Genomic DNA, 27,681 nt, shown 5'->3' with positions numbered 1-27,681 from the left:
TTTTTTTTTTTTTTTTTAAATTCATCCTCCATGTCTAGTCTATCATCCATAACAGTATGGTTCTTTACAGCAGGCCCTGGATTTTTAATTTTCTTGGTGAGATATTTTCTCTACAATGACTGGGAAAGTCTCAAACATGTTCGACATGGGGGCCTGCATGAGGTCCCCAAGGAGTTTCCTAATGGTACAAGATTGCTTTGTCTGTCTTTTACAATCTACATCCTTTGATCCAATGTTGGCCTTTTCTACGTCATCTACATAATCCAGGAGATTGAAACCTTCTAATTTTGCCATCTCTAGACCCTACTAAACCTGGAAGGAGGTGGGAGGTCCTTGGACTTCCCACAGGGTAGGGAACCCTGACTGCTCTTCAGGCTGATATGGGAGGGGGACTTGATTGGGGGAGGTGGAGGGAAATTGGAGGCGGTAGCCGGGAGGAGGCAAAAATCTTTAATAAATAAATAAAGAAAAAAGAAAAAAAATGTTAATAAAATCTTTTTTTACATTCTCCTCCGCCCCATTTATGTTGAGTATAAAAACTATGGAAAAATAAATACAAGGATTCCAACATTTCAGGAATTGAGTGACTAGAATGCCTTCCTGATACTTGCTATAGTTTCTGTCTTATTTATTGTGTCTTCATATTATTTACTTATATTTCTTCAATTACCACTTCTCTACCTTGGTAAGAAGTTTTTTTGTCATGGCCAGTCCTCGACAGTAACCCAGATCCAGAAAGGCAAATATAATATTTACTCACTCATAAGTGACTTTTAGACATAAAACAAAGAAATAACAGTCTTTAGCCCACAACCCCAGAGAACCTAGAAAACAAAAGTCTTTAATATAAACACACATAGAACTACATAGGAAAGAGTAAAAGACAAGATCTCCTGGGTAAATTGCCACCATGGGGGGTGATGGGAGAGTGTAGAAGGAGAGAGGGGTGAAGCGAATGGGAGAGTATATATATGTATAGCTCAATAAAAAATTAAAATTAATAAAAAAATTAAAAAGAGAAAAAATAGGACAGAGAATCTTGCTTGCTATTTATCACAGGTTGCTTTACATTGAGCAAATTGATATGACTGTACTAGAAATTCCCTGGCACTTACTCACTTTTCTCTTTTATGAAATAAAAAAACATACTATAATCATGTATGTGTATGTTCATATTTGTCTTGTCATTGATATATTAAAGATACTCTATTCATTTCAACTTTTTTAAATTAGGAAGCTTTTCTTATGAAGAATCCTTTAAAAAGGTCTGTGCTTGCTCTGTGCTTCCAAATAAAAGCTCTTTGTCTCATCCCCATCTCTGCAGCAAGATTTAACCACAGCTGCTCCACAGGGAATCATTGACAATTGATTATTCTTCTTCGTTGCACTTCAAAAGGCAACCGTGTGACGGCCATCCTGTCACCCCCTTCCCATCTACTATGGATCCCATAGATCTTCCACTTCTATTCTCCTGCAGCTTATTGTTTTCTTTCAAAGTCACAACATTAGCCGGAAAACCCTATTACCAAAAGGTTCTTTCTAGTCAGGGAAACATGTAGGCTGAAGGCAGATCTACATCTCTTCTCTGTTCCTCCAGATCTAATCATTTCCATTCTCAGCACCAATACTAGCAGAAAACCTTCTGCAGTATCTGTGTGCCCTATCTTCAACAGATAACAAAGATCTCCTCCAACATTTATTTCCAAAACTTATCCCTGATCCTCTTACATTTTTTTCACTCCATCACTATCAATTATCCCTGAGTCATAGGTACATGGGATAAGTTGTAGGTGTATCCTTTGAGCCTTTGAGACTGTACTCCACAAATCTGAATTTTGATCAGTTGTTAAATCTAATCAGAAAAATGGGTAGTTACTCTCAGAATGCTGCACCAGTAAGAATGTATTTTCAGGCCTTCCCTCGCTCTATCTCAGATAGTCCATATCTGGGTATAATTGATGGTTACTTTTCTTATGTGGTAGTGTGTATGCACCTTGTAGCACCAAGAAAGCTAGCCAGTAAGGATGGAGATTCCAAGTCAGTAATAGATTGATTTCTCCACATTGATGGCAACAGCAACAGGATTTTTTAAATCAACAGGGTTTTAAAATCAGTTTGTGGAGAGTAATCAAGTGCAATGGCAATAACATCTACAGTTTTGAGAGTAGATGGGACTAGAATTCCTAACAACTTACAAAGAAATAACTGACCTGTGGGAGGAATGATTGTAACCACAAATCAAGGTATCTCTGAACCTTTATCTGAAAAGTTTCTATTTCAACTAAGTTAATTCAGAGGCAATAAGTGGCCATGGTACAGAGAAAAAGAGACTAAAGAACTCTAAGCTTTGAACAGAATATATATCATCATTGCTGTCATCACCACCACCACCATCATCATCATCATCATCATCATCATCATCATCATCATCATCACAAATGTATCTGTGAAGACCATTTTAACAAATGGTAGGGCAATAGGAAGATTTCACCATTGAATTTACACTCAAACTTTAACAAAATAACAGTAAAAGTTTTAAAAAATTAAAAACTAATTTTTCAATCTTTATATGATAATAACCCATTCAATCTACTTTGAAGGATGCTGTCACTTGGTGGTAATAATAGCACTTAAAAATAAATAGACACAGCAGAACAGGAGGGTTCAAAGTCTTCCTAGCTTATTAAGTGAGATTGAGGAGTGCTTGAATCCTACAAAGAGACATTAAAACAAAAAAGATCATTAAATTTTATCTGATATGTTCCAGTCAATACTTTCTCTAGTATCAGATTTTTTATGAGGAGTGGTACATAATGTAAATACTCATAATATAGAGATCAGCATTCCTACTGAGTTCACAAACTTCAATTCACCATGTTCTCTCCCAACTGTCTTCTAAATTATGGCATCTTAAAGGCAAAAAGTTCCTGCTTTTCTATTTCATAGCATTGTGTCACAGTTATGACCATTCAATAATTAATATAAATGCTAATTATAGTAATCCTTTTCAACACATAGCTGATGAAAAGAAAGTAGTCTTTGCATTATGTTCCGAAAAATTATTTTAATGTTTAGTGCTCAGTATTGTTGGATTCATTAAAATGTAAATGTTATTCTCTGTGACTGAAAAAGTAAACACCTTAATTTAATGTCATTACTCTGAAAATTTTATATTAAATTTTCTCATTACCATCTCTGACTGTCAGTTTTAGATGTAAACTAAAACACATCTTGATTTACCAAAGAAGTTAGTACCAATAATGGACTGTGGTAGTTTAAAAGAAAATGATCCTCAACAGAGAATAGTACTATTAGGATGTGTGACTTTGTTGGAGTAGATGTGTCCTTAATAAAGGAAGTGTGCTACTGTTAGGGTTGGCTTTGAGGTCTCTTAAGGGTCAAGCTACATCAGTGTCCCACTTCATGTCCCATTGCCTGCTAATCAAGATATAGCTCTCTCATCTTCTCCAGCACCATGTCTGCCTATATGCCACCATGTCCCACCAGGAGGCTAATGGACTAAACCTTTGAAACTGTAATCTACCCCCAATTTAACATTTTTCTTTTATAAGAGTTGCTATGGCCATGGTGTTTCTTCACAGCAATAGAAACCCTAAGACATACTGGCTTTGTGGGAGCCTAGGCAGTTTGGTTGCTCACCTTACTAGACCTGGATGGAGGTGGGTGGTCCTTGGACTTCCCACAGGGCAGGGAACCCTGATTGCTCTTGGGCTGAAGAGGGAGGGAGACTTGATTGGGGGAGGGGGAGGGAAATGGGAGGCGGTGGAGGGGAGGAGGCAGAAATCTTTAATAAATAAATAAATAAATTTAAAATAAAATAAAAAAAAACTATACAAGCAAGGGGGTCTATGACAGAGCCGGACACTGCATGGGACACGTAACAATTTTGAGCCTTCATTTTTCTGTCACTGAGACAATGATGATTTCGTGGATAAAGATGTATTAGGCAATACTTGGGAAGCTCTTTGAGAACCCAGGCTGCAGCTCAAAATAAATTACTTTATAAGAAAAAAAAAAAAAAAGAAACCCTAAGACAGGGACTGTGTAGATCTTCATGTCCTGTAGGCATATCTGCGGTATAGTGTTATGAGTAATGATTTTGGAAGACTCAGCCCACTGTGGCTGGCAAGATTCCCCAGGTTTGGGTTCTGAACTATATATGAGTACAGAATATGAGCTGAGCAGTAACCATATATGGATCTTTTGTTCTACCTGTTTTTTGCTGTGTTTGTAATTAGGTGTGTCAAGTTCCTTCCTTGATGTCCACAAAATGATGGATTGTAACTTGAAATCATAAGTCAAATACACACTTTCTCCTTTACATTTGTCAGAATATTCATGACAGCAACAGAAATGAACCTAAAACACTTTTTTTTTTTTCGAGTCAGGGTTTCTCCGTAGACCAGGCTGGCCTGATCTGCCTGTCTCTGTCTCCCGAGTGCTGGGATTAAAGGCGTGCAAAACCACTGCCCTGCCTAAAACACGTTTTTTTTAATTAACATGATAGCTACTTATTTCACATAGATAAATTTAGATATGTATGTACTTTTCTTTCAGTTGTTTCTATCAAGTTGTTTTATATATTCTCAAGAAAAAACTCAATGAGCATAGCTTACTGAGAATGTATGTGTGTGTGTTCTTGTGTGTCTGTATACATACATAAATATGTTTAGTCGTTTCCATGTTTTAATATTCAGGCATGAAAATAAGGCAATAATAAACATATTTCTATTAATTATATGAGTTGATTTATTTTTATCATAGTAACCTTAAGCAAAGATTTGTTTCTACCTTTATTCCTTAAATTTTGTCTCTGTCTCCATCCATCCATCGCTGGACGAAGGTTCTATGGTGATATTTAAGATAGTCATCAGTCTGATTACTGGACAAGACCAGTTCAGGCACCCTTTCCTCCACTGCCCAGGGTCCTAGCTGGGGTCATCCCCTTGGAATCCTAGGAACCCCTCCAGAGGCAAGCCTCTTGCCAACCCCAAAATTGCTCCTTCAGTTAAGATATCTCCGTCCCTACTCTCATATCCGCCCTTCCTCCATCTCAACTGTCTTACTCCCACAGGCTCTCCCCAACCCTCCCTTTTCCCCCTTTTTCTCCCCCTCTCCCCTGCCCTATACCCCCTGCCCCCATGCTCCCAACTTTTGCCTGGCAATCTTGTCTGCTTCCAATTTCCAGGAGGATCTATATATACCTTTATTTGGGTACATCTTAATACTTAGCTTTTCTAGGATCATGAACTATGGGCTTAATGTCCTTTGTTTATCGCTAGAATCCACTAATGGGTGAGTACATACCATATTCATATTTTTGGGTCTGGTTTATCTCACTCAGGATAGTATTTTCTATTTCCATCCACCTGTATACAAAATTCAAAATGTCATTGTTTTTTACCCCTGAGTAATACTCTAATGTGTAGATGTGCCACCCCACATCAGAGTACTGGACTGAGCTCCCAAGGTCCAGTTGAAGAGCCGAAGGAGAGACAATATAAGCAAGGAAGTAAGGACCATGAGGGGTTGGTTCCCCCTCTGAGACAATGTGTCTGAGCTAATGGAAGTTCACCAACTCCAGCTGGGTTGGGAATGAAAGAGCATGGGATCAAACTGGACCCTCCAAATGTGGTTGACAATTGGGACAGACTGAAATGCCAATGATAATGGCACTGGGATTTGTCTCTACTGCACATACTAGCTTTTTAGGATCCTATTGTCTTTGGATGCATACCTTCCTAAGCCTGGGTGTTGGGGGGGGGGGGGCCTTGGACTTCCCACAGGGCAGGGTGCCTTGGTGGGTTTTGGGGGGGCGGGGGGGGGGGGGGGGGGTGGGGGGGGGGGGGGGGGGGGGGGGGGGGGGGGGGGGGGGGGGGGGGGAAGTGGGATGAGGGGAGGAAGTGGGAATTCTGATTGGTATCATTTATAAAGTAATAAAAATACAAAAAAGACATAAGAGAAAATTTAAAAAGAAAGTAGAAAAAAATTTTTGTCTGCCAGAACACTTTTTTTTTTATTTTTAGACAATGATTATTACTTACTTTATCTTATTTGGGAACATAATCTTTACGTATCATCAAGTAAAGATTCAGTAATAGCAGTGGGGGCTATGTTTCCATATATAAACACAGACCTCTGGTTACAGAAGCCCATGAAAAGAATTTTATACAGCAAAACAATCAGGAATTGATGTAAGTGATGGCAAGAATCAACAAAGAACTACTGACAGCCACCATAATTTAAAAGAGGCCAGGAATAATTTTTTATACAAGTTTTAAATAGCCTTCCCATCTCTTATTTTTCTAATTTTACCTGCCCCAGGAACATGGTTTGGGTTGTGGTCTGGCTCACTGGATCAGAAAATCTTAGAGGAGGTTCGGTTCACAAGTCAAGAAGGAAGGTTTGTTGGAAAGGTCAAAATTAGTTCTATCTTCAGGACTGAACACTAAATTACTAAATAATTGTTTAATGATTTGAATAAATTACTTAGTATCCAATCATAGAAGCTGTTGTGAATCTGTAATGTTAGAAGTCCAGATTGTTCACAAATTTTAGATTCACGGCCTTGCCTGATTAGTTTACTGAGTAGTTTAATGTTTCCTGAAATTCATTTATCAACTATTTGTTTTCTAAAATACAAAAAATATTAAATCAAAGGTCCATCTAATGTGTAACATATATAGTAGCTTCTGAGTAAAACCTTTAGACCAAATTGTTTATCCAAACCTTGAAGAAAATAGTGTTGCTTTCAAAATAGTCTAAAACAATTAGAAATAATTATTACATTTATTTTTATCATTTGGAAGCAGAAAAGTGCAATCACCACTTTCTTCTATAAATTATTCGTTTGTCAAAATATTAGCTCTTTCCCAAATCTGCCTTTTAACCACACTGAGGCCTAATAAATTGCCCCTTTCCCATATAAAAGACCGAAGTGCCAAAAATTATGATGGCAGTATCTTTACCTTTATATCCTCTGCCTGAACTCAGGAACTACTTCTTTTAAAATTGTAGTTTTCTCTCTCTTTCCAACTCCTGGCATGGATTGCAAGCAAGATTAATAAATGAGTTTTAATACAAGTTTCACTCCGGGGTGGCATAATCCTGAGTATCAAATGACATGAGAGTCTTTCAGACAGTTAAGGGAAAAGTCTCAGTTCTCAGTTTTAGCTTTTCTAGGGATAGATGTCAATACCAAAACAGTATTTCCTTTTACCCTTAAGCTCACCCAGTCTGAGGACACACAAGAAGAAAATGCTTAAATTTAGACCATTCTAGTAGTCAAAAATTTGACATTCCTAAAAAAATAATTTTAGAAAGAATAAGAAAATTCTGTGATTCAAATTATCCTTGATTGTGTTGAAATGTTTCATAGAAAATTTGCAGAACCCATGATAGCATTCTAAAAATATAGGCTATATTTCTAGTCTCCTAAGGAAAAATGCTTTCTGTGCAATTCTAAAATACATATATTTTAAATTTTGTTTTCTAAATTAACTACAAAAGAAAACAACAAATAGCTGTATTGATTCATAGACTTCTGTGCAATCAATGAATATGTCTATATGAACTTATGACAATACTTAAAAACGTACATCTAAATTACTGCTCCTTACTATTTTTATAGGAAACTACATTGAACTTCAAGAGAGGCATAATTTTAGTGTAATATATGTGTGCTATATTTGTACGATTCTAAGATGCAATTTCACTTAAAACTAAAGTGTTACAGTTAATTACATAAATGTCGTTCATATTCAAGATCAATGGTACATAATACAAATCATTTTGGCTAGTAATCTCAAATTCTTTAATGCAATATTGTTGGGGATCTTTTTATCTTTCAAGTTGAAAATACATTGCAATGCTGAGTTCTGCAGTTGCTCATGGAAATTTTTTTTTTTTTTACTCAGGAAATCTGTCAAGGAGTTATCTGTGTATAAGCAGATCATCTATAGAGACATAGTCTTATAATCTCCCTTACCTCAAAGGTTTTTGAATAGAAATTATTAGGAAGTTGATAGTTTATATTTTTTGAAATATATTATTGCGAACTCAGAATAAAGGAGATTGTAGCAGTCTACATTCCATTGATTAATCATTTTCACTAGACAGTGTCCAGGCAGATTTCAAACTTACTTTTGAAGATCGTTTTAAAAGAATAAAATACTAAGCAATATTTTTAGCTACCTAATCTCTCAGTCTTTAGAGGCTTAGGCAGCTCAGAGGCTCAGAAATTCTTAATTCACTATTATAAAGTTCCCTCTGGTGTAGCTAGAGAGGCTTGCGACAGCTGAGTATCCAAGTCACTGGGTCATTTTATATAATCTATTTAAATATTGTATTTAGCTATAATTTTCTTGTTTCAGAAAACATCTCATAAACGCATTTAAAGGTATTTACATGCAATTTGAACCTACACTTATTTTCGCAAAATTTTTGAATGGATTGTTGATTAGCTTAGCTTAATAATATATAATTTAATATTAAAGAAGTATTTTTTGGTGTTGTTTTCATTTAAAGTACTAGGGATTGAATATAAGGACTCTTACCTGCTGGACTAGCATTGTACCACTGCTTTATTGTGAGATCAACTCTAAGTTGCCTAGACTGGTCATGAACTCACTCTAGCCCCGACAGCCTTTGAAATTCCTAACTCAACCTTCCCCACAAATGTCTAGGTGCTTGGAAGTAAAGAACTGAGCTACCAGGTCGGACTGTGATTTCCTTTATTTCTAAAAGTGTACCAAGTTTTATTTTTGTTTGTTTGTTTTTGTTTGTTTGTTCAAATGTCTACTGGAATGGAAAAGGACAATCTGGCAACACAAGTAGATCTGAAAACCTATTTTTCTTAATCTAAGGTATCGCGCACCACGGCCCCCGTCTGCGCTCTATGCGCTAGACCCCAGTGCGCCAGCTTAGGCAAGGGGCTGGAGGTTGAGAATACACAAGCAGAGACAGACCTACACGCAGACCTTTAAACACTGATATCAAAGCCCCTCCCCCCCTTTATTAGCGCCATGTAGGCTTAAATACACTGCAGTCAATGGCCAACAAGTGAAAATCCCATCCTCTGATCCTCTAAGCTAGGCACAGCTTCTAGTAACTTTAATTAGAAGGTTCTAGGAGGGAAGAGCAGCTGAAGACCAGGACTCATTAGTCCCAACACTAAGGCACTACAATGGGAACTATTGCCTGTTGATTTCACCTGGGTGCTTGTACTAACCCTGTTGCCCAGATAAGAGGCCAAAAGAATTGGTAACTCTTGGGGGTCGGGGTGGAACACAGGAATTAGTGCTTTGTAAAAACCCATAGAGTCTTTCAAATATTGCCGTCACTGATGGTCAATTTTTCAACAAAGAATAAGCATCTATTCTTAACGAAAATAAAGAACAAGAAAATCTTCAGTTGTTTCTGAGTCCCTTGCCAAGTATCTCTTGTAAAATTAAGTTTCACTCAGTAGATGGTAAATTGTGTGTATAAGAAGAGGTGGGTAAATAATTAGGATACTAACCAAATAAGAGTCACTTTGAATGCTTTAACAATATAAAGGCATATGAGCTGTTTACAGTCAAATTTAATTCTAGACTCAGTAGTGGGAGGAAGGGATGTAGGTGACAGGGAAGAGTGAATATCCACATTGAAAGAAGAATGAGTAGCTTTGGTGAAATCATCTAAGAATAGTATTGCCCCCATGCTGTTTTATTTATTTATTTTTTCAGTTCAATGTACTGAAGTCAGTGTAGGGAAATGAAGTACACAGATTTAAGTGACCCAGATAGTGAAAGTGAATGACTCCTCCCCAATATTGTCATCTTAGTGGCATTGTTAAATCATTCATGGCCTTTTGTGCTGCTTTTGGCAAGTGGCTTCCTAAATTGCTCCTGTTTTTTCATCGATTCTGTACAGAGTGGAAAAGCAAGTTTCTAACTTGCTTGTGGATTTATTGACCACCAGTCTCTCTTCAGCTTTCACCTTCCACACCTCACCCACTCTGTTTTAGAGCCAGGAGGTGGGGGAAGCACCTATTTCCTCCTAAGGATGGGCTGGGAATTTTGACAGTGCGTTCTTTCAACCAACCTACACCAAGGTGTCTGTGTTCCTGTATTTTCCAACCTAACTCCCTGCTCTCTCTGCATCCCTGTATCTGAGTCAGAGGACATTGGGAGGAGGGAAATCTTTCAAATTCACCAGGTCCCCAGAGAGCTAACTTCTTCTGAGAACATCCAGGAGTCCACGGGAACTCACTTGTCTTCAAAGTTTGGGGTGTGGGGAATTCCAGGACATTTAAAGTGTGGCTATGGATCAGGCAAAAGGTATGGAAGAGACCCAGAAAAAATGCTGCAGAGGACAGATTCACCAATGTTATCAAGAGCTGCGCTGGTAGCACCCCTGCTGTCTTGCTTTCTAATCTGGGGGCAACACATGATTCTGCTGCCCTCTACAAAGGCTGTGCCCTGGAAGTTGGCACACTTAGGCAGAGAAAAGTTCTGGAGAGCCAAGAGGAGTGGGCACTGTCATCCTGCCCTCTGGATGGGGAGGAAGGAAAATCCAGTAGGGCCTGCCTGAGGAAGGAGGGAGTGCTGCTCTCTGGGAAAGCAGAAACAAGTTTTCTTTGTGGGCTATGTACATTTCTTGGGGGGGTTGATTTCTTAGTGTGTTTTATAACGTTTTTAATTAAAGGAAGCCACAAAATATCAATTTTGATGAGATGGTAACTTGTTTTTTTTTTAAATAACAAAAAAAGGATAACTAGATTGATTTTAAAAAAAATGCTATAGCTTTAGGAAAGAGAGTGATGCTAAATTTTGAGAAGAACATGCCTTGTCAGGATGCAGTGGAGTATAGAGTTTATTCCAGAATGAGTCTTTTTTTCCTCATTTTCAGAGGGATAGACACAGGCTTGAAAGACTAGAGTAGAACAACATGAGTTGTAAATCAGCAAATTAAAGCAACAGAATGGAAAGAATTAAGGTTTTGTATGTCCCTTTCCCTTGTACATAAGTAAATTTCACTTGTCATAAATCTTGGAGTGCTTTAGAATCTGGCCTAAATATGCAAATGGTTGTAAGCCACAATAGGTATTTAAAGCTGGAAATGGAGCATCTGTTAACCTTTTTCTAAGGATGAAGTTTCAGCTGCGTGAATCCTTCCTCTTGCCCTTGGAAACACAGCAAATTGCAGGCAGCAAAATTAAAAAAAAAAAAAAAAAAAAAAAAAAAAAAAAAAAAAAAAAAAAAAAAAAACAGATTTCTTCGACTACATTTCTGGAAAAGAAAAAGAACAAAACCATGAAGTCACCGTGCATGTTCTTGGGTTTCTGTGGGTGAAATTAAAGGAACTATTAGAGAGGAAAAATAAACGCACAAAAAAGAGTAAGAAGCATATGAGCTTCTTGAAGTACTACAGAGTAGCAAAGTTGAGAAGAAGGAAATAACTTTAGTTTTAATTTCAAGTAGTACCATTTTATAATGTCTCTATGTCACAAAATAATGCTCATATTATCATTTAGAGTTTAAAACCACGCATACCTTTTTTCCTACCCCATTTAGAGAACTAAATGCTTCTATGTTTTTAAAAGAAAGAACAGAAGATTGTCTTAACTAGCTTGCCATTGGCATACAAGACTTGAGACAATAGGCTCAATTAAATGCTCTAAAACAATAATAATAATATCAAAAGAATCAGGTAGTTTCATAAATTATTTTAAACTTGTTTTTAGTCACATTTTCCTGGCCAGTAACTGTGAATCAATAATTATTTGAAATATGGAGAATGGTATCTACTATAAATCTTATATAGACTGCTGTTTTGGAAAAATATATATTTATGTTGTGGCACATTTTCTAAAATTAAATTTATTTATTTTATATCCAAACTTAAGTTTCTCCTCTCTCCTCTCTACCCATCCCTCCCTGCACCTTCCCCCTGCCCCTCATTCACTCCTCCTCCATAGAAGGCCTCCTACAGATATCACAAAAACATGAAATATCAAGTATTAATTCTACAAGTTAATTATATTTATGTCATGGTACTTTTACACTTGCCAGTACATAGAAGGTAGAAGGAAATTCTTCAAAATTATATACTTTTAAGGTTAATACATATAAGATTGTTTCTTGCAAGTTTTTCTCAACTTATTTATCCCATCAATCTTTTAACTCTGGGATCTTTCCTTTTCTTACTTCTGTAATCTTACTTTCATTCTTATTCCATGCGATGGCTTTGTGGCTGTGTGGTTGGTTCCTCCTTTCTTTATTCCTTGATCTCTCTTGTTCCTGTTCCTTTTTCATTCCTTGATTCCCTTCTTATGCTCTTCATCTTATATTTATTCTCTCTCTGCCTGCCAGCCCTGCCTGTCCTTTCTTCTGTCTTGCTTTTGGCTCTCCTGCACTTTATTAGACCCTCAGATGTTTTAGACAGGCAAAGTAACATAGCTTCTCAGAGTTAAGCAAACACAACATAAAAGACTGCAACACATCTTTGTGTTATTAAAACAAATACTCCACAACATATACAAATGTAAAACTTCTTAAAATGATATTCTATAACAGAAATATCCTGGTTTACTTTTCTAGTTTTTGAACTAGGCTTCAATAACAAGAAAACAATGTAATTGAAGATGTTTACAGTTTGAAATACTTTGGTTAATTATGAATGAATGCATGAATGCATGCATGCATGAATGAATGAATGAATGAATGAAATTTATTCCCTGAGAATGCTGGGCAAACCATATATGGCAGTTCTGTTGAACTTGTTCATATTGGGTTTCGTGGTCTCATTTGCTGAGGATGATTGACCAGGTCTCTTCCTCAAGAGGGCATCATCTCTCATTACAGATGGTTGTGATCCACCACGTGGCCACTGGGATTTGAACTCAGGAACTTTGGAAAAGCAGGTAGTACTCTAAAGCACTGAGACATCTTTCCAGTTAAATTATACCCATACATATATTGTACCACTAAAAGATGTTTTCAAAATGAAGAAAACATCAAATTTACTAAGATACAGGGAATTTTGCAATAGGAAAAATGACAAGAAATCAAAAGACATTTTAAATATTCTTTCACAAATACTAATTATTTTATTTAGAATTATTAAACTCCAGAAATACACAGTAGTTAGAGAGACTGTCTAGCAATGAATCCCTTGCTTATCTGTCCTGAAAAATCTATGTTCTCATGAATCATTAATCCATGGCCTATTTCTCTAGAACTGCTTGTTTTATTAGTCAAAACCCAATAAAAAATTAAGTTTCAGTTTTCTTTGCTTTAGTATAGAAGTATTAGTCTCTACAAAGACTTCAGTAAGAAAGGTGTGGGGAATAAATAGATTTTAAGTTTTACTTCTTTCAGATAAGCAACCATAATAGCAATGCTACTGAAAGAACAATTAATTATAAGAGCTGAGATATGAAAGAGTTTTCCAATGTTATTGAGGAATACAGGTGGAGAAGTGATACTTATGAGAAATAAACATGTTTTCATGGAATTTGGAACTTGTAATGGTAATTATATTTTCAAATTTATGTATCATATTAGTTTTTAAATGCCTCAGATGGTAGTGCATTACATACATTTCTTTATTACTAGGAGCCTATTGACAATTGTACATAAATAGTTAACAAATCCATATGGATTGCATTTGAGTACAACTTACCAGGTTGTAATCAAAATTTTTACATAATATATGATCAATGCTTCAAATTTAATAAATTTAATCACTTTATTTGGACATTAACTAATTCTTAGGTCTATGCTACCCTCTGTAGAAACTCCTGTTCTCTGATAAAATTAAAATCAAAACAACATTAAAATCATTAATTAGTTTTATGAAAATGGAGTTTATTATTAGAGGAATATAGAGTGTTGTGCTTGAGCTGATGAACATTGGCTCATGCTACATGACTTCACATTTAGTAAAATCTTAATCATGTATTGGAATCAACAATTTTGAGAATATTGCATAAAATTGCCAATTGCTTCCATTCAGGAATCCATTCAATAATTTTTTATTTGACAGCCAGTTATTAAATATTTACCAGTACAACACTTGAAATCTTAATGACAGAAATACACTCTTGAAAAATAAATGCGCTATTGTGAATGTCTATTTAAATTATATATGCAATCCACTACAGGTAGCCGATTAACCAGGTAAATGTGGCCTTAGTGAATTTACCATAAAAAGTATAGAAGTAAGCTTCATTTTGCCATTGGTTTTAAATCTCAATGACACTAGAGTTAATTTCTCCAAGGTCCACCTGTCTTTCTGTTTATAATTGCCTATTGAAACATACTCTTCAGGTAAGAATGCAATGTAGTTGAAGATATATTTTCAATTTGAACTAATTCAGTAAAGTTAGCCATACAGTATTAAACCACTAACAATTAGATATTCTCAGAATGAATCAAAAATCAAATTAGCCAGAATATGGGGAACTTTGCAATGGAAAAAAGGAAGAAATTCAAGTTTCATTTCTTTTGAAATCTCCCTAACTATGAATCATGGATATAACTGAGTGATTTGGCCATTCATAGGTAGAGGGGATGGTAATATGATGAAATTCTAGCCCTTATACCTTGTATATAAATTTTCTGAGGAAAAAAGTGTTAAAGAGTAAGAAATTAACTTAAGCTGGCTTATTTTACTAACATAAACATTTAGTATTGAGTAATGGTAACATTTATTGTTATTGATATTTGAGTAGACATCAGTTTATTTCTTGCATTGTTAGCTGAGCACCACATAAAGGTAATAATTATGATTTTATGTGTACAGTTTAGGAGGATGAATTCTCTCCTAAGTCTTACTCTGTGTAGCTGGGTGACTGGCCCCGGCTGTGCACTCCATTTTCCTCTAGCTTTTAGATCCTCTCCTTCCAGATTTCTCCTCCTATTTATTTTTTTCTGCCTGACAGCCCTACCTATGCTATCTCTGGCTTTGCTTTTGGAAATTCAGCTCTTTTTTTTTTTTTAGAACAATCAGGAATTTTAGAGAGGCAAAGTAACACAACTTGATGTTAAACAAATAGATAAGAGAATGCAACAAACCGTTGAACAATTAAACAGATATTCCACATCATAAACAAACGCAATACATCATCAACTAATATTCTACATTTGCCCACTTTTGTCTAAATAAAATTGAAATGTTTTCACTTTACCATAGTAAAACTACAAACAACAAAAAGAGTTATCAAGTAAGAATTCCATTTATAATATTCAGTCCATTTGTATTTAGCATATTCAGAGAAAATATTTCATTATCTCTCCTATTTTAGTGAATCCAAAGTTTTATACCTAATTTATTTTCTATCATAACTAAGGAAAACTGCAACTGTAACTACTTAGTCTTCAATGTCATCAAAGACCCAGAAGGATTAACATTACCTAATAAAGACATCTGGCTGTCTGGACAGTCACAAAATTTTCTGCTGTGACATTGAGTATTTGTCTTCTGCCTACAGACCTAGAATATCTGGCAGACTTTACAATGAAGCAGAAAACTTGAAGGAATGGCCCACCTTGTACAGACAAAATTCTTAAGCTGCTTTACTTTGTGTACAGCAGGATATATGGAAAGCTCTTCTGAGAAGTAGGAGTCTTAAAAGACTGTCATGCTTTGTTTTGGCAAATTTCAATAGTCACTTTCCTGTGGGTGCTGCATGTCCTGCTTGTACAACATACTGTCAGGCAATCCAAACAAGATCAGTTTCTTTCCCAAATGGCTAGCCTTGCCACATTGAAAGCAAACTTCATACAGATTTTTTCCAATGCCTGTAATTCTTTTATGAAGTAAAATGATGTTTCCTGGAGCATATCTGTCCCATAGTCATAAAAAGTCTTAGATTATTTAGCTTCTTAAATGCCATATTCTGTAGGCCTTTGAAGTGTTTGAAAATGATATATCTAAAATATATCTGTTTAACCTTGAATATATACCTAATGTGACTACAAATTTGATTTATTATGGATTTTTTGAGATGCAATTTTGTTCATTCAGAGAGGCTGAATAGCAAGTAGATTGCTTTCTCTTTTAGCTTGTGTCTCCCAAAATAACAGGGTATCCCTGCTCAGCTTCCTCTTAATAGTCCTAGCTATACATGGTTTCTCCCTATCACTTCTTTTTAGCTAGTTGCTAACTAAGCCTCCTGACCACAGGTTAATTTTATTTAATCAAACAAATGTAACACATCTTTGCATCATTAAGCAAACATTCCACAGCATAAACAATGTAACACATCTTCAACTAATATTCTATAACAATTGTATTAAAGGGGTAGCACCTCTGAAAGCTGCAAATTCTGGGCCTGCTTGAGAAACCAGTTACTGGGAAGTCACATCGCTTTCTCAGTCTTATGTGGATTTACATGCCTGAACCTTGGGTGCCAGTTGCAGTTGTAATTTTTCGTGAGACTTTCTTTGGATTGCCAGCTCCCCAATAATGAGACAGAGACTTATATTAATTATGAAGAGTTGGCCTTTAGCTTAGGCGTGTTTCCAACTAACCTTTATGAACTTCGATTAGCCCCTTTCTCTTAATCCACAATTTGTCACATGACTTTTTACCTCTCTTCCATTTTGTATACCCAGTATGCTCCATGTCTTGCCAGCCTCTTCTGCAGGGCAAATTTGTGCCTCTGAATTCTTCTTTCTCGTGGACATCCCACTTATCATTTTAAAGCCTATCTATATCTTGTATTCTGCCACATTACTAAAGGTGTTTATCAGCTGTAAAAGTTCTTTGGTGGAATTCCTTGGGCAGCTGAGGACAGGGAACCTGAAATGACCCTATACTATAGCAATACTGACAAATATCTTGCATATCACCATAGAACCTTCATCTGTTGATGGATGGAGATAGAGACAGAGACCCACACTGGAGCACCAGACTGAGCTCCCAAGGTCCCAATGAGGAGCGGAAGGAGGGAGAACATCAGCAAAGAAGTCAGGACCACGAGGGGTGCACCAAACCACTGTGACAGTGGGACTGATCTATTGGGAGCTCACCAAGGCCAGCTGGACTGTGACTGAAAAAGCATGGGATAAAACCAGACTCTCTGAACATGGCGAACAATGAGGGCTGATGAGAAGCCAAGGACAATGGCATGGGGTTTTGTTCCTACTTCATGTTCTTGCTTTGTGGGAGCCTATCCAGTTTGGATGTTCACCTTCCTAGACTTGGATTGAGTGGGGAGGACCTTGGACTTTCCACTGGGCAGGGAACCCTGACTGCTCTTTGGACTGGAGAGGGAGGAGGAGAGGAGTGGGGGGAGGGAGAGAAGGGTGGGAGGAGGGGGAGGGAAATGGGAGGCTGGGAGGAGACAGAAACTTTTTTTCTTTTTTTTCCATTTCTCAATAAAAATTTTTTTAAAAAAAGCCTATCTATTGTCCATTTGACTCTTTATTAAACCAATCAAACGGTGCTTTGGCAAAAACACATCTTTGCAGTGTACAAAAAGATTATCCCACAACAACAGATGATAACATAGTTTACATAAGTGATGCTAAGACTTCTACTGTGGAACTCCTACATCTGATAAATAACTTCAGCAAAGTGGCAGGATTCAAGACTAACTTACAAATATCAGTAACCCTCTATATATGGACAAACAGATTGAAAAGGAAATCCAGAAAACAACAAGTTTCAAAATAACTTAAAAATATCATGTGGTAAATGAAATATTTGTATAATAAAAAATTAAGACATTGTCAAAATATACCAAAGAAATCCTCAAACGATTGAGAGACTGACAATGCTAATGGATTGGTAGAATTACTTTAGTGAAAATGGTCATGCTATGAAAAGCAGTCTAAAGATTCAAGCCAATCTCCATCAAAAGTCTAGCATGATTCCACAGAGAAATTGAAAAAAAATTACTTTCAGCTTTGTATGGAAGCACAAAAATCACAGTAAATCTGAAGCAATCATGAATGATAATAATACTTCTGGAGGTATTATCCATCCCTTATCAGGGAAAGCATCCTCTCTGAACTGAACATCATTAGCACAGCCACTGAGAACAAAGGGCAATCAACATAATCTCATGAAATTAGAAAGCTTCTGTATGGCAAATACACTATCATTTGGAAAGGTTATATACTACAGAATGGCAAAAGTTCCTGAATAATTATACATCTGATATATGGTTAATACCTAAATTATCAAAAGAACTAAAAACACTGAACAGTAAGAAAACAAACAACTTAATTTAAAAAGGTTATAGAACCAGAGAATTCTCAAAAAAAATGGAAAAAAAAATCTGGGAAACATTTAAAGAAATGCTTAACATCATGAGGGAAATGCAAGCTAAGGCTAGTTTGAGATTTTGTCTTTCAATAGTCAGAATGGCCTATATCAATAAAACAAATTACAGCTTGTGTTGATGAGGATGTGGAGAAAGGGGGATAATTATTCAATTCTGATGTGAATACAAACATGTACATTCACTATGGAAACTACTTAAATGGCTCATCAGGACATTGAGAATAGATCTATATCAAGGCCTAGCTATAACTATCTTTGGCATATACTCAATGGTTGCTTTATCCTATTATATCTTGCTATATTCAACTACATTCTACTGCAGAGATACTTGTTCAGTCATGTTCATTACTGTTATATTCATAATAGTCAGAAATTGGAAGCCTTCTACAGATCCCTCAATTAATGAATGAATAATGAAAATGTAGTACATTTACATGATGGTATATTATTCAACTCTTAAAAAAAATAAAATCATGAAATTCTTTGTTAAATGGATAAAATAGAAGAGAAATCATCCAGACTCCAAAAGACAAATGTTATATCATTGTTCTTATATGGTTATGGTAACTTTAAGCCTTAAATAGATATGCTACCATCAGTTTAACCATAGAGGATACGTAGAGAGTAAGGGGCTAGGGGATAGATGAGGATCTCTTAAGTAACATAATATAGAATATAGTTATAGAAAGATAGTGAAGACAAACGTGTGAAGTTTAAATGGAGATGGGAAAGAAGTAAAGGTTAAAGGAGGTATTATGAAGAGAAGTAATGATCACTAAGGGTGAATTGAGGGTTCATGTGGGAAACTACTACTACTGTATTTTTTAGAAAATGTACATATATGTAAAAGGAATCTAAATTGAGTCTTTAAATTATGAGGGAGACAATCCCTCAACAAGATAGCTTTTATGAGCAAGTGCATCCTCCAGTGCAAGGAATAAGTTACAACTAATTGAATCGTTGTCCAATGGGCCCCCATGGAACCCCAAATATCTCAGGCTATTACCACATCTATGGTTGCTTTCCACAGACTGATAGTAAGACCCTATGACTGAAGACTACTCTTATATATCTCATTGAATACAGAGAAGTTAAGCTGGTGCCAGCCTAGATTCTGCATCTTTACTGGAAGATACTCTGTATGCTGCTAGAGGATAAAGTCAATGACCAACACAGATATAAACCCTGGAGTTTGCAACAGTTACTTGCAGTAATATCTTACTGAAGCTTGTACTTAGCTCTAAGTTGGTGAGGGTTCACAGACAGTAAACAACTGGCTGAACATTTAGCCTGATACTGGGACTACATGCAACAAGTAAATTATTCAGAAAGTTGCTTCTACTCTGACCTTGAATCAGCAAAGCAATACCTGGGAAAATTACCTCATATATTTGTCTCTAAGGACAACCAGGTATTTGTCTCCAGGGACAACTGGTCTTTTTGAATTTTCTCTGGAGTCTAACATTAGCTGTCTGTGTAAAAAGCTGTCTTTCAGACTAGGAATCCTTTGTTAATCTTCCCAGCCATCCTATGGCCATCTTTCTGACCACCCATAGCGATATGTGTGCTAGAGATGAAATATTTACATAAGATAAACACACAAGCAGTAATACACCCAAATCTATTCTTAGGGAAGAAATGAAGTGGGGTATGAGAGAAATTACAGTAAGAGACAAAGAGCTATCTATATCCAATGATCACAGAGCTTTGCCAGATGGGGCTTTCCCTTGAGGAATTACATGTCTGGTGGTTTGACTTGTTAAACACTAGTTGACACTTCAATACATTCCCACAGCTCTCTGCACATGGTCTTGGGCAAAATAAGATGCTATTGTTCTAATAATAAATATGACCACAAATAACTCCAAATGACTTTTGCTATACCCATAATTAAGTGGATTATTCAGCTGTCACTAAAGAAGCTCCTTCTTGCAGTAACTGAGACATAACACAGAGACCCATAAACTGGATATGCACAAAGAATGGAAGACTTTGGAAACCCAGCCCTAAACTGGTGCTTCTATCGGGGTTGTGGTAACTATATGGAAGAGGGGTTCAAAACAATTGTAAGAGGCAGTATAAATGAATTGCACACATGAAACAATGTCATCCATGTACAGTATAGATGCACATAAAACTCACAGAGAATGTATCAGAAAGCATGCAGCCTCCATAAATTCAAGTCAGATTGGTTCCAGCAGTGAGAAGTGGACATGAGCTCCCATCCCTAACCAAGAAGCTATCTTCAATTGACATCTGCTTACAAATAAAAAATTAGTTTTATCTAATTCAGTGTCACTGGTTATATTAGCCATAGTTAGATTAGGCCCTGTACCCAAGCCAGAGGATGATCAACAAAATAAAATTAATGGCATTTTGTGTATTTTTGGCTCATATTGTGTTGTTTGTGAAGTTTTTCAATTACTAGTCTTTTGATTGCATATTAATGTTATTTTATTTTGCATTTTTATGAATATGGATTTTCTTTGCTTTGGGGGAGGTTTCTGTTTGTGTATGTGTGTGTTTCATTTATATTCTGAATTGATTCTCATTTTTATTTGCCCATATGTTTTCTTAAGAGTGAAAAGAATGAAGGAAGGAAAGAAGGAAGGAAGGAAGGAAGAAAGGAAGAAAGGAAGGAAGGAAGGAAGGAAGGAAGGAAGGAAGGAAGGAAGGAAGGAAGGAAGAAAAATATAAAGTAAGAGGGGTGTGGAAATCATTGGGTGGGGAGGTTGAGAGTATTTGGGAGAATTTGGGGAGAAGGAAACATGATGATCAAAATATATTCTTTGAAAAACAATTCTTTTCAATATATTTATATTGATAAAGAACAAAATTACCATAAATGACACTAAGTGTTATAGTTGATGAATCTTTTCTTGAAAAAGGAGTAAAATTATGATTAAGTTTTTCCCTTGCAAAGTTATTTTTATTTTAACATAAACTTGTGATTGCACAGCAAGGTATCACATTACAAACTCATTCTATTATAGACTTGGATCTAGAAGTGAGAGTCTGTTTATGAAGAATACTAAATCATCCCCAGTAGTATCAATTAATTTTAAAGTCTCTTTCTCTATTCCTATCAGCTCCTCAAATAGACATGCTGTTTTCTAATATCACTTGATAAAAGCATACCTATTTTCTCTTTTTTTCCCTAACAGTATTTCTATATCCCTGGTTTCCCACGATTTTTGTTCTTCACATTAGTCCTTTCACACAGACATTGCTTTCTTCCACTCTCAGTAGTATACTGTTAGATTGTTCTTTGGATTTCACATGAGAATTGATTCAATACATATATACAATATCATATAGAGAAGCAAAATTATTTGACATTTAAACTAGTATTACACTAAGGCTTCATCTGCTTTTTTAAGGGTTAATTTTGTTTTATACTAAGAATGTTTAACAACACTAACAAGGCATCAATACTAATACAGAGTCACACAAAACTTCTCTTGAACTTGTCCAACAGAAAGGTTATAAGGACTATAGCACAAAATTCCTTATTTTCTCCTCTCTGGGTCTCTCACAACTATCAATGTAGCATTTACTTAGATAACTATGAATATTATCACAAAAGGAAAGGGCATAACTAGTCCCAGGTTTCAGCACCAGATAAATGAAAAGGGAATAAAAGGGAAAGACATGACTTCTTTTACGTATGGTGGAGTAGATAATTTGTTGTAGAAAAAAGCGAGAGCATAGTAAGGGGCAGGGACATCTGGGAGAATTTAGAGTGAACATGACCAGACTGAGTCATGCCACATAAGGGAAAAGGAGAAGGGGTGGAGAGTCAGAACAATATGTGAGGTAGGTAAAGGGGAGACCAAAGGGTTTGGCAACCAACATAGTTGAATTATACAGGTAAAGGCAGATCAGTCCCTGGGCTGAAAATTTATGGCAGGGGGTAGTTACACTAGCCATACCGTGTAACAGTTAGGGACTGAGGGTTGCTGCTGCTGGTGTGTGACACAATATTCCAGTCTTTTTGTTGATAATAAAGAAATGATGAGGGCTGAAATAATTGTCTATCACTACTTCCTGCTGACAATGGGGTGTCATTGTTGAGGACCCAGGAAGAGTGAGGGCAAATGGGCAAACAGTCAAAGCTTCCTCCTTTTATATATATCTTTTATATAAGTTGCCACCAGAAGGTGTGGACCAAGCTGAAAGGTGAATCATCCAGCTTCAAAGTTTTGGATTAAAGTTAGATCTTCCCACTTCATATGATTTAATTAAGAAAAATCCCTCAAAATTTTATATCTCTGCTTGAGTTTTACTTAATTCAAGATGTGATCAAGTTGGCTACTAGGAATTGACATCAGACATCAATAGGTACTCCCTGCATAATGTATGTGATTTGGTAGCCATGGTATTTGACCAATTTTTACAGTTCCAGGCATGAAATCCCTCCTGAGGAGGAGGTCTCAGATCTAGTCAAAAGAGATGTTTGTTGCCACCATAAATGTTCTTGTTATTATTGAAACAGTGGGAGTATCTTGCATAGCAAATTAGCATTGTAACTTGCAAAGACCAGCAATGCATAAAGCTATTGGTGTCTTTTCTTCCTCTGTGGCCTTTTTAGTACCTTGCAGCACTATGAAACATGGGCAACAAGAGAGTTTCCAAGTAAATTCATGTATAATTTATGTGAATTCTCCAACCAAAATGTATGGTGCCTTCATTAATGGGCTCTTATTATCTAGTTATGGTGATCAACTGAGAGCAAAGGCAGTAGCTTATATTGTTTTGGGTGTCTCTGGAGTTTATCTACTCGGAGAGAGGAAACTCATGCCTTGTTCTGAAATTTTAATTTATTTCTCATATCTTCTAGGAGAATCACTGTACAGGAATGTGGGATAACAGTCAAAATATACTTTAATGTATATGATATGATTCAACAAGTATGAGAACCTGATACTCCACCCAAAATCTCTTAGAGATGATGAATACTTTCAGCAAGTGGCACACGGTCAAACTAACAAAGACATAAGAACCAATGCTTTCTTATATACTAATGTCAAGTGTGCTGATAAATAAATCAGGAAAACAATCGCAATCATAATAGCCACATATAGAAAACAAAGGAAGTGAGAGACCATTAGAGTGAAAACTTTAATAAGACACTGAAGGATGAAGTGGAGAACAACACCAGAATAGGAGAAGACCTCACATATTCAAGTATTGACTAGATGCATGTTGTAGTACCAAACCATACTTATAAATCCTTAATGTAGTATAAAGAAGAATACAGATTAAGGATTTCTGAAACTGAAAATAGTCTGACAGAATTATAAGAAAATATTTGGAAATTTTATCTGAATAGTCCATGAGTTTTATATTAAAACCCTTACCTTTTAATTGTTTAAAGACTGCTTATATATTAAATATATTAAAATTTGAGCTATTTTGGTTCAGGCCGCTTCAGTGTATAGTTTGCTATGAAATACACTACTATTAATCACTTACAGAAATTACAAACTTGATGACATAACATTACAAAACATCAAATTATTGCCATTTAAATTTTTATTAACTTATAATTAACCCTTGGCTCCTGAAAATTTTTTCTTATATAATATAAGGTCTATTTAGTGGATTTTTCATTGTGGTATCCTATATAAAGAATGTATAAGACTCTCCCACATGGGAATACTAAATTATCTGCTTATTCTATCTCAAATAGAAACTATTTATTGTATTATGTATCACCATGTTGAATTTTTAAACAGTGGAATATCTGCATTTTAATTGGGTATAATCTACTTTTAAAATCAGCTGAGAGTTTTTTTTCTAGAGTGAAACATCTGTAATATTCAAAAGTGCCTGGCTTATGGCAGAAGATGCTGGAGTGCACAGCTGTATTATTGCCATCACCAGAAAAAGAAGTCCTATTAAAAAATGTTCATAATGTGCTCTACTCTCTTGGAAGCAATAGTTTGTATCTTAGAAATCTACTAGCATTTCTTATATGCAATAAAAGTTTTATGGTAACCCAGACCAACAATATTAAGCAAATGTTCAGACACGTTAAAAATGTTATTACTGATTAATCTGTAGTTATAAATAACTTTCATTGGTCCTGGTTGCCTAAGTAAATATGGTAATTTATGGTTTGTGTTATCTCATACAAATATATCTCTCCCTTTGGTCAAATGTGAAGTTATTCTTGAATGCTAAAAACATGGAAAGTCATTCCCAGAAATAGGAATTTAGTTTCATCTCTAAAGTATAACACTAATAATTCCAAAATATACAAAAGCTGATATTAAACATTATTTCTACCATATGTAATATTATTTTCAGAATCTAGCAACGCATTTTCAATTTTAAGTGACACAAAATAATTCAACATTACAAATTAAGTTTCTATAAGAAGCAATAAATACAATGAAGACAAAAATAAATATCAGTAAGTTGAATTTCTGGTTTGATTATGAAAATTCCTGATCAGTTTGTATTTGATTTCATGGTCAGGAAATAATAAATTGTGCATTGAATATTAAAGAAATGTTTTTCCAAAGTATTTACCGACAGATTATATAATGTAAAATATATAAATGATTAAAGTACAAATAATAATATATAAATTATTACATCCCAAGTATAAAATATTGAAGTGATTAGAATTTATTTACCATGTAATTAAATATAATTGATATAAAAATGCTTACATGTTATCTTTTGATATTACTAGTAAAGCAAACAATAAATAAATATTTACAATTTTATGTATGTTAATGTACTATCACAAGTAATTCAGAGGCATGCCGAGAAGTAATTGTGGTCAGTTGGAAGAGAAGGTATAGGTGTTACAATCCATAGTATGTAGTCAGTATTTATAATAATTTGAATATTCAAAGAAAAGTTCTCCACTAATAAAAGTTTAAATTATTTTTTGTTCAAATTTAACCTGCTTTTTTCTAAAGATATGTGCTTTACATATGGAGATAGAACCATATAAGAATTGACTCCAATGTCCAGAAGTACCATTTATGGCTAATTTTGAACAATATATTAAGGAACATATATGTATATTCCAATCAAAAGATTGTTAACTAGAGTATTTTTTGAACATTTCTACAAAATGTAAGCTTTTCTGAGTTTCATACCATGAGAAAAATGCAAACATTTGAAATACATAAATATATTTTATAATTTCTACAAAATGCTTACAGAATTAGAAATAGGTAAGAGGGAACATTACATACTTGAACCTTCAAAATCATTAAAGTCAATTAGAAGTTATATAAATTAGAAAATTCAGATTCTTCAAGTTAATCAAAAAGTAAGATTGCTTTTAGTGGGAAGCAGTTTCAGAACACTTGTGCAAGAGTTACAGAATTCTCCACTAAAACAATCTGGCCCTGGGCGGTATTTTTTTTTTTTTTTCTTTTGTGGTTGGGAGATTTTGATGGCAGCTTCTATTTCCTTGCAGTTTATAGGTCTATTAAATTTGTTCACCTGATCTTGATTTAATTTTGGTATATGGTATCTATCTAGAAAATTGTCTATTTCTTTTACATTTTTGAATTTTGTAGAGTACAGGTTTTTGTAGTATGACCTAATGTTCTATGAATTTACTCATTGTCTCATGTTATGTCCCCCTTTTCATTTCTGATTTTGGTAATTTGGATGTGCTCTCTCTGCCTTTTGATTAAAGCTTTGTCTATCTTCTTGATTTTCTCAAAGAACCAGCTCTTTGTCTCATTGATTCTTTGTATTGTTTTTTTTTTTTGTGTGTGTGTGTGTGTGTTTCCATTTTGTTTATTTCAGCCCTCAATTTGATTATTTCCTGTGATGGGTACACTCACTGAAACAGTCTACCTTTGTTAATAGGATCTCACCAACAAAAACCTCATTGGGAAGGAACAAGCATAGGATCAAACTACTCCCTCGGAATGTGGTTGACAGTTGCATGGCTGGGGCAGACTGCAAGACTACTGGCAGTGATATCAGGATTTATCCCTACTGCTTGTACTGACTTTTTGGAATCCATTGTCTTTGGAGGAATACCTTGCTCAGCCTAGATATAGTAGGAAGAACCTTGGACTTTCCCCAGAGCAATGTGTCTTACTCTAGGGGGTGGGGTGGGGTTTATGTGGAGGGGATGGAAGGACAGGAGGGAGTGAGAACTTAAATTGGTACGTATAATTAAAAAAGATAATTTGTTTTCCTTTTAAAAAATAAAGAAAGAAATAAAATAAAAAGAGTGTAGGAATGGAATCTGTCAGCATAAGTTTCAGGCATTGACACGCTTTCTATGTGTTTGTGGAGTTGTATGATTTTACCACTTAATCTTATCAATAAAATAATTACTAATATATTCTATGCATAGTTTAATTTTTACATAGTTTAATTTTGTTATAAATTCTGAACACATCTTTAGTAGTTTATGACCGTATCTAGAAACTACATTTTTCTCAATTAAAGGCATAAATATTAATATTTTTAGCAATTTATTAGCTCTCCTGCAATAGCAACATGCAAAATAATGACATACATGAGGTCAGCAAGGTAGTAATTGCCAGACAATGACACTTCCTTTTATATTTACATCCCATTGCTAAATATGCCTGTTATTGATTTAATACTATATTGTTTGGGGGAGGCCGCTTGGTCATTCAGGCCGCTTGGAAGCTCAGACCCCAAATAACCACACAGAAACTATTAATTAAATCACTGCTTGGCCCATTAGCTATAGCTTTTTATTGGCTAACACTTACATATTGATTTAACCCATTTTAAGTAATCTAGGTATAGCCACATGGCAGTGGCTTAATGGTAAATGAGTTAAGTTTCCAGCATCTGTCTCTGGCAGGGCTACATGGCTTCTCTCTTGACTCTACCTACCTTTTCCCAGAATTCAGCTTAGTTTTCCCCACCTACCTAAATTCTGCCCTGCTATAGTTCCAAAGCAGTTTTTTTTTTAATTCATTAATGGTAATCACAGTGTACAGAAGAAATCCCACATCACCTACCAATTTTGTTTAAATAAAAAGGAAGGTTTTAACTTCAGCACAGTAAAATTACATATAACAAAACAGTTATATAGCAAGAATTACAGTTACAATATTTATATCTATCTTTTATCATAACCAAGTAAAATATAGCTATAAATTCTTCAACTCCATCAAAGACTCCAGAAGGAAATAATATTACCTTAGTAAACAATAAGTTCATTGTAAGCAACGTTCAAACCTCTAGATTTGACAGAAACATCCTGCTATTTGGACAGTCACCCAAAGATCTTCTGCACCATTGGGGCATTCACTTTTAGCCTACAGGCCCATAGTATCCAGCAGACTTTTCCATGAAGCAGGAAATTTCAAAGACAGGTCTGCCTATATTGGCTGTTTGTCAGTAACTTTCTTCTGT

The 27,681-nt window shown here is 35.4% G+C and overlaps 2 long non-coding RNA genes across 3 annotated transcripts in view; both read right to left on the bottom strand.

Moving 5' to 3' along the window:
• LOC126492798 (uncharacterized) overlaps positions 1-27,681 on the bottom strand; it is a 236,383-nt gene that overhangs the window by 53,733 nt on the left and 154,969 nt on the right. The window lies entirely within an intron of this gene.
• LOC126492799 (uncharacterized) lies at positions 11-11,222 on the bottom strand. Of its 2 annotated transcripts, XR_007589680.1 has the most exons (5): positions 11,139-11,222; positions 6,990-7,059; positions 5,329-5,390; positions 4,813-4,867; positions 11-2,711 (listed from the first exon to the last, which is right to left on the bottom strand). It is a non-coding gene; the product is annotated as an uncharacterized lncRNA (long non-coding RNA). The 2 variants fall into 2 exon arrangements; XR_007589681.1 differs by having other exon boundaries at positions 11-5,390.

Source organism: Alexandromys fortis, unplaced genomic scaffold, assembly GCF_014885135.2.
Source record: "Alexandromys fortis isolate MF-2015 unplaced genomic scaffold, M_Fortis_MF-2015_v1.1 scaffold_315, whole genome shotgun sequence".
NCBI lineage: Eukaryota > Metazoa > Chordata > Mammalia > Rodentia > Cricetidae > Alexandromys > Alexandromys fortis.
Note: the sequence above shows the minus strand (reverse complement) of the source record. Positions and strands in the feature narration are given on the sequence as shown.